Raw genomic sequence first — 19,344 nt, forward strand, 5'->3', positions numbered from 1 at the left:
ATTTGCAGTTTGGTCCGGATCCGGTCTTGGTCCAGAGTTTGAGAAGCCCTGGCGTAGGTAATCAATTGTCGGTCTAATCCAGGGGTTAGGAACCTTTTTACTCTCAAGGGCCATTTTCATTTTTTCAACATCCTCCGAGGGCCGTACAAATTATTGACCTCTACTTACAAATGCTAAGATCACAGCCCATTCATTTGGCCTTTCTTTCATGCTGTGCAAAGAAAAAGCAACCTCTTAATCCAGATATTTTACCATGACTCGCGTATGCATGCATGTGCACGGTTGTGGCATGACCACCAAAACAGAAAGATATGGACACAAGATGTGTGCAAATGTATTTAGTTTATGTGAACATGATTTTAAGTGGGGGGGGGGGACCCAACCTCCTCTCGGGGGGTCCGGGGGGCATGCTCCCCCGGGAAGATTTGTTTTTAAATGTTGAAGTTAAAAGCATCAATCTGGTGCACTTTGAGAGCAAAATGAAGAGATCTATGGATACATCTCTCAACACCCATATGAAACAGAACTGTAAACAGATTTTTCTTTATGGATATTTTACAAATCACTTAAACTGTATTCTTGTTTTGTCATATAGTATTTCATAACTGTTTTTCATTTATTCTCTCTGGCTGTCCATCTCATAATGTTCACATAGAAACTAGCTGTCAATAGGAATATCATTCAGAAGAATTATAATTTATTGCAGAAATCACATAACATCCATATATTTCAGTGCTAGATTGATGCTTAGCTAAGCTAACTATGAAACACTTTAACTGACAGGACTCCGGATCAACTGTGTACTGTAAGGTAGCTTCTAGCTTCATGTCGAACAGTAAGTCAACATTTCCCAGAGAGCTTTCTTTGAAATCACCAGGTAACTCTAAAAAACATTACATTTAGATTGTATGACAAAGTGTGTATTAACACAATTAATTAAACATACTTATCACGGCGACGTTATACTGGGAATTTTTTGTACTTTGTATTCATTTTGCTAGGCGGCCTCTTAGTGGCTGCGGAGCCCTAAGTGGCCGCTTATGTCGCTTAATGGGTCGGGCCGGCTCTGCATAGGAGGGTGCTTCATTTTGCGGCGGGTGTTTCATTTTGCGGAGGGAGCCTCATCTGAAGCACAAATGCAGCGCACCTAGAGTGTAAGCGTGCCACCCCCCCCCCCCCCCCCCCCCCCCCCCGTCGACACAGAGGGCCTCATCATATAACTTTGCGTGGGGCCACAAGTTGGCCAGGGGCGGCCCTGGATGAACAGATCGCCACTGGGCTTTCAACTAAAGACACAGCCACGCAAAAACTGCGGCATTTGTACGGCTCCTTATCTGAAGTGCCGGAGCGGCATTTTGGTGCTCTCCGTCAGCACTACACCACAGTCAGACGAGACATATACCACGTGATGACACGTTAGGCTTGTGTTGTGTTCAAGGACCCTGACCTTGGCCAGGAAAAACAGGCACTCGCTTGTTTCATTCTTTTGCGGTCTAGATTTCTTTAATTTTTTTTTTTTTCCGTGTGTTTATAAATTACCTCGAGGGCCGTACCAAATGGTCTCGCGGTCCGTATACGGCCCGGAGGCCGGAGGTTCCCCACCCCTGGTCTAATCTAATAGGAAGATATTTGCTCCTTAGTGAGATGTCTATTATGTCTATTACTCTTATAGGCCTTGGTCTTTCAATGTTTTAATAAAATCAGAGTTGAAAGAATCACTTTTAACAACCGTCACCTTTAGTAATACTCTCTCTGGTTCACACCTCCTTAAATGACTTGTTCCTTTTTTTCTGCCAACTCTCCTTTTTCAGGGCTGCCATGAGACTGGCAGTGTAAATGAGAAGAAAACAAAGAAACAGATCTGCCATGCCACTCTCTGACACACTAGTTTATTGTAGTTGAACATTAATCTTTTGGAGTTTCTTCAGCAGACTTCACCACACACAGCACCTCTCGACGCTCCAACTTCACTAAGCCATCGTAAATGTCATAAAACTTTAATATAGAAGCGTTTAAATGACTCACACCTAGACCCATCATTAAATAGCCATGCAGGTATAATAACCAAGCCATAACTGTAAAGGCTATCCACTGAGAATTATCAATGGAGCGCTGCCAATATACAAATCAAATACTGAAATCATCAATGAAACACGGTCCATTGAAAGGGTTTTTGGATATGTGGTATATCCTGGATATTCCACATCAACCTTTTGTGCCAATCATTTACAATACATTGGCCTTAATTCCTGCAACAGAAATACCACACTAGAATTTCTACAAGCTCCACAAATCTTACCCAAGTCCTCTCAGTCGCTGTAAGGCAGTTGGAGACATTAACTAATTCGTCAAGTACTCCACATATGTACAATTCTACGGTACTTGTACTATACTTCTATTTCATGCTTCTAATAGTTATACTCTAGCTTATCTTGGAGGGTAATGTCATCCACAACTCCATTTAAAGTCTTATGATCTGTTTAACTGACTGTACATTTACATTTAATTTAACTGTCACACTTAATCAAATATAATGGGCATCAATGTACATACACCTGCTGCGGTTTGAGTAGCTCCCGATAAGAAGCAGGATTAGCGTCACGGTTGCTTGGTTTCATCGGACGAGGCTTGTTTATGTTTATTCACTGTCATTGTCCTGAAGAAACCTGGTACCTATACACACCAGATTTCCAGTCAGTTATTTGAAATTAATCACATCTGCTGGACTGTTTTCTACCTCATCACATTACTATAGGAAAATCTAGCCACATCTGACCTTGTGAATACATTTGAACATGCATGGCACTGTCCTTTCATGGTTATATATGATACATTCATAATTAACCCACGGTGGCCCTTCAGGTGTAGAAGCTCTGCCTTGATTATTGAATTAATTTGGCCTGCCATGCTCCTTGTCCAGTGCTGTGACACTTTCATGTCTGCTCTCAGGCGATGAAATGTAGAACAACTGAATGAATGTCGTTAGTTACTGAACAAGCTGGAAGTGACGGTGTGTGTGTGTGTGTGTGTGTGTGTGTGTGTGTGTGTGTGTGTGTGTGTGTGTGTGTGTGTGTGTGTGTGTGTGTGTGTGTGTGTGTGTGTGTGTGTGTGTGTGTGTGTGTGTGTGTGTGTGTGTGTGTGTGTGTGTGTGTGTGTGTGTGTGTGTGTGTGTGTGCAGTCCTTTGGGGCAGACAGCACTCCATATGGACAGGGGGTGGATCGCTTCTGTGTGTGACATTCAGTGGTCCATGTCTGCTTTTCTGTGAAAGAAACCAGAAAAACGATTTTTCACCTGACACCCTCCTCACTGTTTATTCTCAGTGTTAGGATGTTTATGCATCCATCAATATGAGTTGATGAGGAAATAATAATCAGTGCCACTACTTATAATGCGTGAAGGCCAGTAATCTTGTGTTTTTGACTCTTAACCATGATTAATTTTCCTTATCATGACGGACCTTGCATCAGTAACATGTGTTCGCCCATAGGCTGTAAACACATCATAACACTATGGATAAATGCTTTTGTCAATACATTGTTTTTTCAAAAGCATTTGTCTGCTTGAAAGAAAGTGATGCTGAGTTGTAACAGCTGCAGGTATGAAGCTGAGTCTTTCTCTGTTCATGTCTCTGACTGTTAGAAAATATGTCAAAGTGAATCATTGAATGAGCAAACTCTGACTTTGAACAGTAGTTGAGCAGCGCCTGAACAGTAAGGGTGACACAGACGTGACATGGACATTTCTAAATAAAGGTACAGTGGGGAAAAAAAGTATTTAGTCAGCCACCAATTGTGCAAGTTCTCCCACTTAAAAAGATGAAAGAGGCCTGTAATTTTCATTCTAGGTATACCTCAACTATGAGAGACAAATTGAGAAAAAAAAAATCCAGAAAATCACATTGTCTGATTTTTAAAGAATTTATTTGCAAATTATGGTGGAAAATAAGTATTTGGTCAATAACAAAGGTTCATCTCAATACTTTGTTATATACCCTTTGTTGGCAATGACAGAGGTCAAACGTTTTCTGTAAGTCTTCACAAGGTTTTCACACACTGTTGCTGGTATTTTGGCCCATTCCTCCATGCAGATCTCCTCTAGAGCAGTGATGTTTTGGGGCTGTCGCTGAGCAACACAGACTTTCAACTACCTCCAAAGATTTTCTATGGGGTTGAGATCTGGAGACTGGCTAGGCCACTCCAGGACCTTGAAATGCTTCTTACGAAACAACTCTTTCGTTGCCCGGGCGGTGTGTTTGGGATCATTGTCATGCTGAAAGACCCAGCCACGTTTCATCTGCAATGCCCTTGCTGATGGAAGGAGGTTGTCAGTCAAAATCTCACGATACATGGCTCCATTCATTCTTTCCTTTACACGGATCAGTCGTCCTGGTCCCTTTGCAGAAAAACAGCCCCAAAGCATGATGTTTCCACCCCCATGTTTCACAGTAGGTATGGTGTTCTTTGGATGCAACTCAGCATTCTTTCTCCTCCAAACACGTCTAGTTGAGTTTTTACCAAAAAGTTCTATTTTGGTTTCATCTGACCATATGACATTCTCCCAATCCTCTTCTGAATCATCTAAATGCTCTCTAGCAAACTTCAGACGGGTCTACTCTGGACATGTACTGGCTTAAGCAGGGGGACACGTCTGGCACTGCAGGATTTGAGTCCCTGGCGGCGTAGTGTGTTACTGATGGTAGCCTTTGTTACTTTGGTCCCAGCTCTCTGCAGGTCATTGACTAGGTCCCCCTGTGTGGTTCTGGGATTTTTGCTCACCGTTCTTGTGATCATTTTGACCCCACAGGGTGAGATCTTGCGTGGAGCCCCAGATCGAGTGAGATTATCAGTGGTCTTGTATGTCTTCCATTTTCTAATAATTGCTCCCACAGTTGATTTCTTCACACCAAGCTGCTTACCTATTGCAGATTCAGTCTTCCCAGCCTGGTGCAGGTCTACAATTTTGTTTCTGGTGTCCTTTGACAGCTCTTTGGTCTTGGCCATAGTGGAGTTTGGAGTCTGACTGTTTGAGGTTGTGGACAGGTGTCTTTTCAATCAATCAATGTTTATTTATATAGCCCAATATCACAAATGTTACATTTGTCTCAGTGGTCTTCACAGTGTGTACAGAATATCAGTATGACAATACGACACCCTCTGTCCTTAGACCCTCACATCGTACAAGGAAAAACTTCCGGAGAAAACCCACAGTTTAAAGGGAAAAATGGGAGAAACCTCAGGGAGAGCAACAGAGGAGGGATCCCTCTCCCCGGACGGACAGACGTGCAATAGATGCTGTGTGTAAATTGAAAAGATAATACATTTGCAACATAGGTAGTCCAAATGTTTGGAAATACATGTGTGTATAATAGGAAGATGAATCCACAAGGATATCCATCCAGGACCGATGATCCAGGACCACAGCCACGACTCGCGATCCAGGGCTCGCGATCCAGGACACAGGACCGCAGGATCATCCATGACTCCGGATCCCGGGGTATATAGACACCAAAAATAAAGAAATTTGGGGAAGCTGGGTTAATCGGAACATGAGAGTACACAGGTATAGACAGAGAGAAGGAAGAAGTAAGATGTCCCCCGACAAACTAAGCCTATATCAGCAAAACTAGGGGCTGAATCTAATCAGCCCTAACTATAAGCTTTATCAAAAAGGAAGGTCTTAAGCGCACTCTTAAAAACGGATAGGGTGTCTGCCGCCCGAACACAAACTGGAAGCTGATTCCACAAATGTGGAGCTTGATAAGAAAAGGCTCTGGCTCCCATTGTACTTTTAGAGACTCTAGGAACAACCAACAACCCTGCATTCTTGGAACGCAATGCCCTAGTAGGACAGTAGGGTATAATGAGTTCTTTTAAGGTAAGATGGCGCCTGCCCATTAAGGGCTTTGTAGGCGAGAAGAAGAATTTTAAATTCTATCCTGTGTTCTATAGGGAGCCAGTGTAAGGCAGCCAGAACAGGAGTAATGTGGTCCCTTTTCCTAACTCTGGTTAGTACACGAGCTGCAGCATTTTGAATCAGCTGAAGCGACTTGACTGACTTCTTGGTACACCCTGATAATAAAGAGTTACAATAATCTAGCCTAGAAGTAACAAATGCATGGACTAGTTTCTCTGCATCGTTTTGAGGCAAGATATGCCTGATTTTTGCAATATTACGTAGATGGAAGTAGGCGGTCCTTGAAATTGATTTTATGTGGGCGTTAAAGGATAAATCCTGATCAAATATAACACCAAGATTCCTTACAGTCTCACTGGAGGCCAAATTAATGCCATCCATAGTTAGTATATCTTTAGATAATTTGTTTCGTAGATTCTTCGGGCCAAGTACAATAACTTTGGTCGTGTATAACATCAAAAAGTTTAAGGTCATCCACGTTTTTAAGTCCTTAAAGCAGTCTTTAATTTTATTTAGATGATTAATTTCATCAGGCTTGATTGATAAATATAGTTGAGTATCATCTGCATAACAATGAAAGTTTACAGAATGATTCCTTATAATATTGCCTAACGGAAGCATATATAATGTGAACAAAATAGGTCCGAGCACTGAGCCCTGTGGCACTCCATGGCTAACTTTGGTTTGCGTGGAAGATTCATCATTGACACGTACAAACTGAGAGCGTTCAGATAGATAGGACCTAAACCAGCCTAAAGCAGTTCCCTTTATGCCAACTAAGTGCTCTAGTCTTTGCAATAGGATATCATGGTCGATAGTATCAAATGCAGCACTGAGATCGAGCAAAACAAGAATAGAGACAAGTCCCTTGTCTGAGGCTATTAGAATGTCATTTGTGACTTTAACCAGAGCTGTCTCTGTGCTATGATGTGTTCTAAAGCCAGACTGAAAATCTTCAAATAAATCATTGTTTTTTAAGTAATCACACAACTGTTTTGCGACCGCTTTCTCAAGAATTTTTGAGAGGAACGGAAGATTAGAAATAGGTCTGTAGTTGGCTAAAACCTCTGGATCGAGGTTGTGCTTTTTAAGAAGCGGTTTTATCACTGCTACTTTGAATGATTGTGGAACATAGCCTGATAATAAAGACATATTCATAATATTTAATAAAGAAGTGCTAATTAATGGAAAAACTTCCTTCAACAGCTTAGTTGGAATTGGGTCTAACATGCATGTTGATGGTTTAGAAGAGAGAATCATTGAATTTAATTGTTCAAGGTTTATGGCTGAAAAGCATTCTAGTTTACTATCTAGTGTAATATTAGAACTTACGTTTCCGGGAGCTGTTGATAACACTATACTGGTCAAAGGCAAGAGGTCATTAATTTTGTTTCTAAGAGTAACAATTTTATCGTTAAAAAAGCACATAAATCATTACTACTGAGTGCTATGAGAATAGAAGGCTCAATCGAGCTGTGGCTCTCTGTCAGCCTGGCTACAATGCTGAAGAGAAATCTTGCATTATTCTTATTCTCATCTATTAATGAAGAGTAGTAGGCTGCTCTCGCTTTACGCAGTGCTTTCTTATATTCATTGAGAGTAATATGCCAAATCAAACGAGATTCTTCAAGTTTAGTGGAACGCCATATCCTTTCAAGTTGTCTAGACTTTTGCTTTATTTTGCGGGTTTCGGCATTATGCCATGGAGCTAATCTATGTTGTTTTATTTTCTTCTTTTTCAAAGGAGCAACAGAGTCTAATTTTATTCGCAGCGCATCTGAAGCACTATCAACAACATGATCAATTTGGGGTGGTGTACATTTTGTAATAGTTTCCTCCCTTACATGCAGACATGCTATCGAGTTAAGTATTGGTGGAATCTCTTCTTTAAATTTGGCTATAGCACTAACAGATAGGTTTCTGCTGCAGGAGCTTTTGACTAATGCTTTGTAGTCTAGTAACAGTACTTCAAAAGTTACTAAGAAATGGTCGGAGAAAGCAGGATTATGCGGTTCGACTAATAGTTGCTCAATTTCAATACCATAAGTCAGAACAAGGTCGAGAGTGTGATTATAGCAGTGGGTTGGTTTATTTACACTCTGACAGAAACCAACAGAATCTAATATAGAGTTAAATGCAACAGTAAGGCTATTTTTATCATCGTCAACATGAATATTAAAGTCACCTACGATAATTACTTTATCTGTTTTAAGAACCAAAGTTGATAAAAACTCAGAGAATTCTGATATTAATTCTGAATAAGGACCTGGTGCACGATACACTGTAACAAATAAGATTGGCTGCAAAGTTTTCCAGGTCGGATGCGTAAGACTAAAAACGAGGCCTTCAAAGGAAGTATAATTTAATTTTGGTTTAGTATTGATAAGTAAACTTGAGTCAAAGATTGCTGCAACTCCACCTCCTCGGCCCGTGCCTCGAGGAATATGAGTGTTGATATGGCTGGGTGGAGTGGCCTCATTTATGCTGACATATTCTTCATGTCTCAACCAAATTTCAGTGAGACAGCATATATCAATATTATAATCTGATATTAAATCATTTACCAATATTGCTTTAGATGCTAGAGATCTTATGTTTAAGAGACCACATTTAATCTTCCTGTTTTGTTGCACTGTAGTAGTTGTTACATTTACTTTTATTAGGTTATTATGTATTAGGTTTTACCTTAAATTGTCCTTGGGCAGACACACACACCGTTAATATTGGGTATTTTATTGGGTTCGGGATTCCTATGGATGACTGCCTAGGAGAGAGCGCAGAGAAGCGTGTAAGACTGCGACTCCGCCTCCTGGTCTCAACTCCAGTTTGTCATGGATTAAGTCCACAAAGCCCTGAAATGTTTGCCGAAATTAGATCTGCACCGTCCAAAGTAGGATGAATGCCGTCTCTCTTAATCAGACCAGGTTTTCCCCAGAAGGCTGTCCAATTATTTACGAAGCCCACATTGTTTGCTGGGCACCACCAAGACAACCAGCGCTGAAATTATGACATGCGGCTATACATGTCATCATTGATCAGATTGGGGAGGGGACCAGAGAAGATTACGGTGTCCGACATTGTTTTAGCATAACTACACACCGACTCCACATTAAGTTTGGTGCATTCTGATTGGCGTAAACGAACATCATTACCACCGACGTGAATAACAATCCTACTGTATTTACGTTTATTTTTAGCCAGCAGTTTAAGATGCGCCTCAACGTCGCCCGCGCTGGCCCCCGGAATGCATGTGACTGTGGAGGCTTCGGTCTCTAAATTCACGTGTCTCATAATAGAGCTACCAATAACCAGAGTTGGCTTCTCAGCGGGTGTCTCGCTGAGTGAATTTACATTGATCCTGATTGGCATCATTTAGACTTTATTATTAATATAATGAACAATAAACTAGATAAGACAAATCCATTCTTGTCCACAATTAATTAATCGATTATTCTCTTAACCCCAGCATTGGAGTCTTTATGGCCATTTAGCCGCAGTTTGACACTAGTTTTACCATGTCGATGATGTCTCTGGTGCAGTTGTGGAAAATAACTTAGCAAATGTACCCAAGTACTCAATTACATATTTTAGGTACTTTTACTTTACTTGTGTATTTCCAGTTCATGCAACTTTATACGAAATATTGTACTATTTACACACTACATTTTTTGACACCTTAGTTACTTTGCACGTTAATATTGTTAATTCATAAATTAAATCCACTAATGAATTATGACGTACCATTATGAATTAAGATACCTGGCAGTATAAAACGTAATTAACAGTTATTACTCTGCAAAATTTAAATTATTTACACAATATTGGGTCAATAATTAGAATCCAGCGATATGTCACCCTGAAAATGGACATTCATCGTAATGAGTGCTTTTACTTTTGGTACTATATTTTGATGCTAATACTTTTGTACTTTTACTTGAGTAAAATGTTGAATGCCAGACTTTCACTTGTAAGAGAGTATTTCTACATTGGCGTATTGTTATTTTTACTCTAGTCAAATATCTGAGTATTTCTTCCACCACTGCTTCGGTGTCAGAATCCCAAACCTAATCAGCTCTTCAGACTTGGGTGGTTACAATCTGATCGCTGTATTTGCATTTGTTTGGAGTCATGTGTCTAGCAACCTGATGAATGTCCAATACTGACTCTCTCTGTAGGTCTACATTGGCTCCTGAATAAGATCTGCTAAACGTTCAATAGATTCAATAGATGATTTCATATCAAATTTACATCAACTCCACAGGTGGAAGTTAAAAAGAGTAATTCATTTTATAAAACAAACAACAAGTGACAGGTTCCTAGCAATCAAACTGGTTATATCAGCTTCTATTAAAAAGAGTTATTGATTTTCTTTTTTCATTACACAATGTGATAATCAGTTGATATTCTTTCACACGGCACTAAAAGGCTCAGCCTGAAACGGGCACCTTTTTTGACGAGATTGAATTGATGTAATAACAGTGTACTCAACCGCATAATTCAGCCCTTTGTTCCTCTCTGACTTTCATCACCATTTCTTCCCATTAAGGGAACAAATCGTTTTAAAACGACAAAAAAAAATCCTTTTTTAAAGGTTTCTGGAGAGAGAGAAAATGCTCCTTACATCTCAGATTCAATTAAAAGCGTCAAACCTAATATTTTGTGGTAACCAAAACATTTACAAGTGGTGGTGAGAAGCACATGTTAAGGCTTGGTAAACTACACCCTGCTATTTCCAGATGCCATTTATGTGGGGCCATTTGTGTTTAGCTGTAATGACAGACAAGATAAATACAAGGGGTAACTGCTTAGTTTCAAATGTTGGTACCAGGTCATTTATTTCTTTGAATTCACACATTTTTCAATCATTAACTGTGTCCACATGCAGGATCTGAAGGGAAGTTTAAAGCACACAGTCCTACTTTAACCTTTTTAAATAAGTCGCAGCAACTAATGTGGCCACATGAAGCATGTCTTTGACAGAGAGGAGGCGGTGGCAGTGTGAAGACATTATGGAAATATGGCAACGGCTAGTCACAAGCAACACCCAGAACCTGTCCACCCTAGGAGACACACCTATTAGCAAGGTGCCGGAAATCTGGCACCGCCTTTTCTGTGAGATAGACACATAACTGTTATTCACAATAAAGGGCCATATTTAAATATTTAAGAGCAAATACATTTTAGTGACATAAAAAAATTGAAATTAAAGGTGTATTTTAAATGTATGAATGTTTCCAATTTCCTCGATGATATTGACCATTACTCACAGAATCAATCTATTGATCCTGATTGGCTTTGAAACATTTTTAACTTTACAATTAGGAAAGACATTTAACATCTTTAACGCTGGTGATAGAGATTGGGGGGGCACATGCTCTCTGTATTTCCAAATACTTCCAAATAGTTTTATTAGAATTTATAACATTTGTTTATTTAGCTTAAACTATGTATTTCAACCCACTACAACCCTGAACTGCTGCTAAATGAAATGCGTCATGAATTCTTTTTTTTTGTTGACAATTTACGTCCTAAAAAATGAATGCAAGAGGTTTGTATTTTTTATAGTGTGGTCGGTATTCAACTTTTTAGAGTCTTAATGCTTTGTTTACTGGAATGTAGTGAGATAACAATACACATTGTTGGAGTTGATTCGGTTTCGTGGGAATAGGCCATTTTGAAGTGACCTATGCTACTTGCCACCAATTGGACATGTTGGTGCTTGGATTTGATGAGTTGGTTCATCTTGGTTACAATCCCAGCTAGTAATGGAGAGTTGAATACAACCTGTATTTAATGATTGATGTCTCAAAGTTAACATGAATACAGTAAAGATACCAGTACAGAGCTGATTTAAATCGCCTTTACATCCCATAACTCATCAGAACTTTGTTAAATGGGAAGCGTTTAAAAACCATATCTCCCACGCACCACATGGGACACTGTGGATGTCATGTGAAATGCCTTTCTGCTTCATATGCATTTCTCCAGACGTGTTTAAACAGTCTGGTGGTTCACTGGTCGTGGTGTGGTCTGGTCACGTTAAATGACAGGGTGAGGCTGTCTGTCGTCGTGGTGGGGGGGGGGGGGGGGCAGTAACATCCATCGGCCGTGATGAGACCGCGCCGCGTTTTTAACGTAGTGGAAGACAAGTTCCGTCGGACATTAAAGGTGTAGTTTGTCTAATAAACAGCTGTGTGTCCGTCATTGGAGGACGGGGGTGTCAAACCAGGCCGGCAATTGGTTCAGAGGAAGTTTTTCTGTGCAAATCGGTGGAAGCCCAACCAGGAAGAGCACACACACACACACACGCACGCACACACGCGCACGCACACACACACACGCACGCACACACACACGCACGCACACACACACACACACACACACACACACACACACACACACACACACACACACACACACACACACACACACACACACACACACACACACACACACACACACACACATCTCGCAGGCAGCGCCACCGACCGTCCTCTCTCCACTCCTCCCCAGCTCTCCCAGTTACAGAGCTCTGCCATCGCACCAGTCCGGCGGCTTCCTCCCCCTCCTCGGTACCCGCAGATTTGTTCGACGGTTTCCCGGCTGCCAGGAGGAAGCGTGTCGGCGAGCCGTAAGTTAGCAGCTCGGTTATTTTTGTGTGGCTATTTCGCCCTGAATGTTTGAAGTTGTTCCGATTGCCCAGCCGTCCAGAGAAGGAGCGCAGAACCCATTTTTCGCTTCGTGCACCAGAAGCGATACACGGGGCTGCTGCTACGTGCCATATCCTCCCCATGTCTCTACCAGGACCGGGACCAGAATAGCCACGGTGTCGGTAATGAGGAATCCGGTTAGAAAAATGTGATCAAGAGTGCTCTTTATTTTTGCTTGGTGTGTGTATGTGTGTGTATTCGGGTAGCCCCCCCCCCCCCCCCCCAGCCCATATTTAGAGCCTGGCTGGCTACTTCAGATGGGCAAGCTACGTCAAGCTGTACTGTATCATCCTACTGTATTCCACGGTGTCTGTATTTATATGTTTACGCATGTTAAATGTATGCAGGTATGTGTGTTTGAAATCTCCCTCGACATCTCAGCCGATGCATGGATCAAGCTCAAAGCTGCGATGCAAGTCTTTTGCAAAACACCAGACAGTGACCTAATGTTTGAAATTCTTGTCTCTTCTTGATAAATTCAACATGCCAGAACCTCGTAGCTGCTAGCTGTTGGGGACATGGGAAATATAAAATAAGAGCTTTCTCAATCCATTTCCCAATGGCTGGTTATTTATCTGTGATGTGTGTTCTGGCTCAGTCTTCAAAGTTGGGGTGTTAATTGCTGTGTAATATTGGCTGATGGTGAGTTGGTAAAGATTGCAGCATGTACAGACAGTAGTAGTTTATTTTCAGAGAGCAGTTATTTATGCATGGTGTAATGCATGTGACTTATTGGTTGAATAATGTCGTGGTTTATAAGCCTTTATGACACCTTACAATGAAGCCATATCTTTTCTTTTTTGGCATCTTATCATAACGTATAGAAATAAATCGAACTTTGTCCACAAAATCACATATCCCTGATTTGAGAAATGTTATACAAGTGTAGTACAAGAGTAATCTACAATTTAAGGGTTGTAAAAGAAAACTGGTTTGGCAGAAAAAGGGGAGGTTGGGGTAAATAATCACAAATGAACATGTATTTATTAATTTTGTATACATTTATAAATAGTTTTTAACCTGCTTTATATTTGAGTAGCTGTGCTATGACAGACCATAACATAGAGAGAATACAAAACCCTATAATAGTCATTCACTTGAAACAATTTTTCAATCTGAAATCGGTTTGTTAATATTTACCACAAAAATATATAGTTTCAGGTCCACTTTGCTTAATGTTTTTATCTTGATGTACTTTATTGATTCTAAACATGGACATTATTATTTCCATGTAATATTTCCCATTTGACTCAATGAGTGTTTGGTATTCTGTTTAGTGTTTGAAGAGATTGCTTTATATTGCATGGCAGTTTTATCTCATTATCACATCTGTATTGTTATACATTTAGGACACACTTCGGTCCTCAGTGGTGGCCTTAATGTGAGATTGTTCACATTATGGTGCTCTGTCTACTGTGTTGGATTGTATTTATTTTTAAGGAAATATTGTAATATTTAAAGCATGTTGAAGCTAGTGCAGGAAACTTGTGTTGGACTGAAAGATTTGAAGTTTGTTTTGATGGTTGCTTTGTACCTTGAGTTTCTCTGTGTACAAAAATATGAATGGAGTCTATAGATCTTACCCTGGGTTGCTGTTTTACACACATTTTCTTCTGAATTCTGGTCTTATCATAAAAAAGTATCCTGGTGTGTGCAGTGTTTGATTCTCTGAAAGGAGCTGATGATCTATGTTCTTACCAATTAGAGACAGAGCGCAGGGTCATTGATCTTCCAGTAACTGTGAGATTACTTCCTGAGGATCACCAGGCCTAACTGTTTAAAGAGCATAATTGCTGTTCAGCCAGAACGCTGCAACATGAGATAATATCTCACAGGTTATCCCCGCCAGTGTTCCCCCACCTACACTTCGCAGCAGTGACCCGCAACTCAGTGGCGTAGCCCTGGCCCACCCAGTTTACTCATTGGCCCACCCTGAGAAAGCTTCGGTGTCATTTTTATTTATTTATTTTTTAAATTATTTAAATTATTTAATTATTATTATAAAAACATGTATTCACCCATTGAGAATATCCAAGCATTCAAAGTGAAATTCAAGTGAACAAATATCGAGTTTAATTAATGTTGTATGTGTTTTATCCTCTGAACCGAACTCATTTACGGTAAAAACTGATTGTTGGTTCCGGCGTGCGCCATAATAACGTGAGAGAGGCAGAGTGCGGCCTGCAAAATAAATTATGGCTCAAAGTTCACTAATTTTTTTAAAAGCCAGACTCCAAGAAGAGCCCACTGCCCTCATCTAGCAGCGATCTATACAATCATTTTCTGATAACGATGAAATAGCCCCGCCTCCCTCTCCCCACGTCTCCCTCTCCCCACCTCTCCTGCTGCTGGGCTGTCAGAAGAAAAAAAATGTTAACGGAAACTCTGCCGCACGGTTCCCTCGTCCCTTGGAAGAGGCGGAGAGGTGGGTGTTTTTCATCTGCTGGTGGACAGTCCGGAGAGATATACACAGGGTTGGGTTGTAACGGAATAGCCTACATGTAACAGCGTTATGTAATCAGAATACAAAAATCAAGTGTATTCAGCTGGCGTTACATTTGAAAAACAAGTAATCTGATTACAGTTACTTTCGTAAACCTGAAGTGAATACATTTTGGAATACTTATTGGAATTATTGGTGGAAAAGTCTCCTCACAAAATGTAATATTCATTACCGGCAGAACTGTGTGCACACTGCATGTCTGTGAGCGAGAGAGAGATAATAATAATACATTTTCTTTATATAGCGCTTTTCACAACTCAAAGACGCTTTACAGTATGAGGGAGGGTAGACAAACAAGGACAGGCAAACAAATACATATAGTAAAATAAAATAAACAAAAAAAAAGGCAGTCAAGAGGAAGTTGATTGAGAGGGGGGGGGCTTATGGGTAGACAGAGTTGAAAAGATGTGTTTTGAGGCGGGACTGAAAGACTGTGAGGGATTCAGAGTCACAGAGATCTTGGGGGAGGGAATTCCAGAGCCTAGGAGCTGCCACTGAGAAGGCTCTATCCCCAAAGCTGCAGAGTGTGGATGTGGGAATGGATAGGAGTCCGGCTGCGGTGGATCTGAGGGACCGTGGGGGTTGATAAGGAGTGAGAAGGTTTGTGAGATAAGGGGGGGCCAGATGGTGGAGTGCTTTGTAGGTGAGGACCATCATTTTGTAGTTGATGCTATGGGAGACAGGAAGCCAGTGGAGGTCTTTGAGGATTGGGGTGATGTGATGCCATGATTTGGTATGCGTAAGGAGACGTGCAGCTGCATTTTGAACCCGTTGGAGTCTGTTGAGCGATGTAGTGCTGATGCCGTAAAGAAGTGAGTTGCAGTAGTCGAGGCGGGGGGAAATGAAGGCATGGATTAGTCGTTCGGCTGCGGGGCGGGTGAGAGAGGGTAGGATTTTTGCAATATTGCGGAGGTGGACAAATTAGGTTTTGACTGTTTGGCGGATGTGAGGTTCAAGGGAGAGGGTGGGGTCAAAGATTACGCCAAGGTTGCGTGCCTGATTGGAGGGGGAAACAATGGTGCCATAAATGGTGAGTGTTATGTTAGTGACCTTGCTGAGGGTGGATTTGTAGCCGATTAGGAGGAGTTCTGTTTTGTTACTGTTCAGTTTGAGGAGGTTATGTTGCATCCAAGTTGTAATAGCTGTCAGACAGGAATCGATGTGGGTAAGGGTGGGTTATGGAGGGATTTGGTGCTGAGGTAGATCTGAGTGTCATCAGCATAGCAGTGGAAGTCCAGGTTGAAGTGGCGGAGTATCTGACCGAGGGGGAGGATGTAAATGATGAAGAGGAGGGGCCCAAGTACTGATCCTTGAGGAACGCCTTGGGTGACTGAGGCTGTGGCAGAGGAGTGGTTTGGGAGGGAGATGAAGTGGGATCGTTCAGTGAGGTGGGACTCGAGCCATCTGAGTGCAATACCTTCAATACCAATATCCCTGAGTCGGGTGAGTAGGATGTTGTAGCTCACGGTATCGAAGGCTGCACTCAGGTCGAGGAGGATGAGAATATTGAGGGAACCAGTGTCAGCAGAGGTGAGGAGGTCATTAAGGACTTTGACGAGTGCAGTTTCTGTACTGTGGTGAGGACAAAATCCAGACTGAAGGGGTTCGTAAAGCTGGTTGGTTTGGAGATGGCAGTTAATTTGTTTGGCTACAATGCGTTCAAGAGTTTTTGAGAGGAATGGTAGGTTGGAAATGGGGCGGTAATTAGTGAGGGAGGAGGGATCAAGACCGGGTTTTTTGAGGATTGGAGTAACGGCAGCAGTTTTGAAGGCAGAGGGGACGATTCCATGGGACAGCGAGAGGTTAGCAAGATAGGGGCAGAGGACGGGGAGGCAGGACTTCAGGAGAGGAGTGGGTAGAGGGTCGAGGGAGCAGGTTGTGGGATTTGAGGAACCGATCAGATGGAGTATTTCAAGTTGGGTAACCAGGTTGAACTGGGAGAGGCGGCGCTGGGGAGGAGGAGTCAGGAGTAGGGAGGTTATCAGCACGGGGTTTGAAGAGCTTGTTAGCTGTGGAGAAGAGGGTCCTGGGGTTACGGGAGGGGTCAGTGAAGATGTTGGAGAGGTAGGCAGATTTAGCAGCAATAAGAGCATCTTTATATGCATTGAGATGGAGTTTGTAGCTTATGTAATGGACTGTGAGGGATGATTTATTTGAAAGACGTTCAAGTTGGCGGCCTCACTGCTTCATTTGATGCAGCGTGTATGTGAGGCCCCCGCACGCAGATGATAGAGAGAGAGATCTCTTTTTAAATATATTGAAAGTTAGAAACGTAGATGGTTAGATAAAATGTGCAAGATAACGTTTATGCAGCATTTCTTTGTTGTTGAAATGATGACATTTATAATGGGATAAAATCAAAGTGAATGGCCTTCTGCTGCTGAATGCATGGGGCAAGTGACTGGAAAAAGTTTTAAAAGTTATTAAATCGTTTCAGATAATAATAATACATAATAATGATAATTCATTCTATTTAGGGGCGCCTTTCAAAGCACCCAAGGACACCTTACAATTCATAACATATTCTAAGGAAAGGTTTTAAGACAGTACAAAGAATGCAGTCCGGGTGATGTTTTTTATGTGGGGTGCAGATGAGAGAGCTGTCCAGAATGACACCAAGATGTTGTGTTTGTGCTCTTGATAAGCCATTAAAACAGTAAAATACATGTCTCCTGTTCACCAAAACATACCCATCTGTTATGGAAAAAGAAAGTATTCCAAAAGTATTCTAAAAGTAATCTGCCACCGGTACCGGCGGGGATTGTTGTTAGCTTCTGATGCGCAGAAGACAAATCTGGCCCACCCTATTTTTTACAGGCCCACCCTAAAGTACATTTCTGCCTACGCTACTGCCGCAACTGCCGCTGGTAAATAATCTTTGTGGGTTTAAATTGTTTTGATAAAAGCTCATTATCAAGGTTGTTGTTCAGAAAGGAGAGTTGCTTTAAACATACTTTGTTATTTAGGTAAATTAAATCCTTGATTTGTCAGATTCTGGATTGGTTTTCTGGAATTAATATGGAGAACTTCTGAAGTTAAGGTTAGATGTGTATGTCCCTTCTCAGAGAAGCAAAGCCCAAAACTCGCCTTCCTGTGATAGGGCAAAGACATGCACTGAGATGACGGATCACATACTACCTGATGTTATCATTCATAAACATAAACCAAAATAATGTGTTTCAAGGTACTACAACTTTTTGTGTTTTCTCAGTTGTGGAGTGATGAATATAATGCAATTTGTTTTAAATACCTTTTTGGAAATTCTGATTTGGGAGTTGTAGTCCATTAACCCTGGAGATTTACTCTTATTGGCTATTGGCTTGGATCTTTCTGACATTTAAATGTTGAACCTCCTCCAGACTGCGCAAGCACAGTCAGACGAAATCAAACATGTTTGAGAAATCTTGTCGGCTCCAACAGTTTGGCCAAAGTCCTGAATGAGTTCACATTATAGAGGAATCTGCATCAAGCATCAGAGCCTCACACAGCCATGCTAGTCCAAACAGAAGCCCTGGCCTGGGATGACTGCTTTTCCAGGTGATAAACTGCCCTTAAATTGTTTATACGGAGGGAGACTTCAGAGTATTTTTTATCATAACTATGAAGAATTCGGCCGAACCAAACCTCCAAATCCCAGCAGACGTATACAAGCTAGTTTTAAGCTAAAAAAACGCAGGTCTATTTTACAAACATCTCTTGAAAATATCACCTGACATCAATTAACCCCAACCCTAATTGATCGGTTGTAACTATATAATTGGATTGGGTACGAAAAACAATCTTGTTTAAGTTAAAAAGAAATCTCCATTCTGTTCAGAAACTTGGATGGCAGAACATTCTTAATTGTATTCTCTAAAGGAAGATTTGTGGTGGAGATTCTACCATGTGTACTGTTATAAAATGCAAATATTTTCAAGTTTACCCATCTTATTAACCAGACAATACATCTTTATGACTCGAGCTCCAGTATAAAAATACACTGCATAAACATTTCCCTGAGCACCGAATTAAAATCATGGTCTGTATATGTGCATTATCTAAGGAACATCTGCCTAAACACATGAGTCATTCATCGGTTGTTTATTGTTGCAATTTCACAACAAGCTCAGGGAGTCTTTTTTCATGAACACTCCCAAGCTTATTGTTTGTTGCTAATGGAGTTTAATTGCTAAAGGATTTTACAATGAGCTCAGGGAGTATTCACAGTACGTTGTGTC

At 41.2% G+C, this 19,344-nt stretch overlaps 1 protein-coding gene across 2 annotated transcripts in view; it reads left to right on the forward strand.

The window, feature by feature from the left end:
- LOC117439706 (bromo adjacent homology domain-containing 1 protein) overlaps positions 1 to 19,344 on the forward strand; it is a 43,804-nt gene that overhangs the window by 15,728 nt on the left and 8,732 nt on the right. The window contains exon 1 of one of the 2 annotated variants that reach the window (XM_034075707.2): positions 12,380 to 12,545. The exons of the other annotated variant lie outside the window; for it this stretch is intronic. The gene's annotated coding sequence lies outside the window, so the exon portion shown is untranslated. Of the gene's footprint in view, positions 1 to 12,379; positions 12,546 to 19,344 lie in introns of those variants that run through there. 2 annotated transcript variants of the gene reach the window in all.

Source organism: Pseudochaenichthys georgianus, chromosome 24 (assembly GCF_902827115.2).
Source record: "Pseudochaenichthys georgianus chromosome 24, fPseGeo1.2, whole genome shotgun sequence".
In the NCBI taxonomy this organism is placed as follows: Eukaryota; Metazoa; Chordata; class Actinopteri; order Perciformes; family Channichthyidae; genus Pseudochaenichthys; species Pseudochaenichthys georgianus.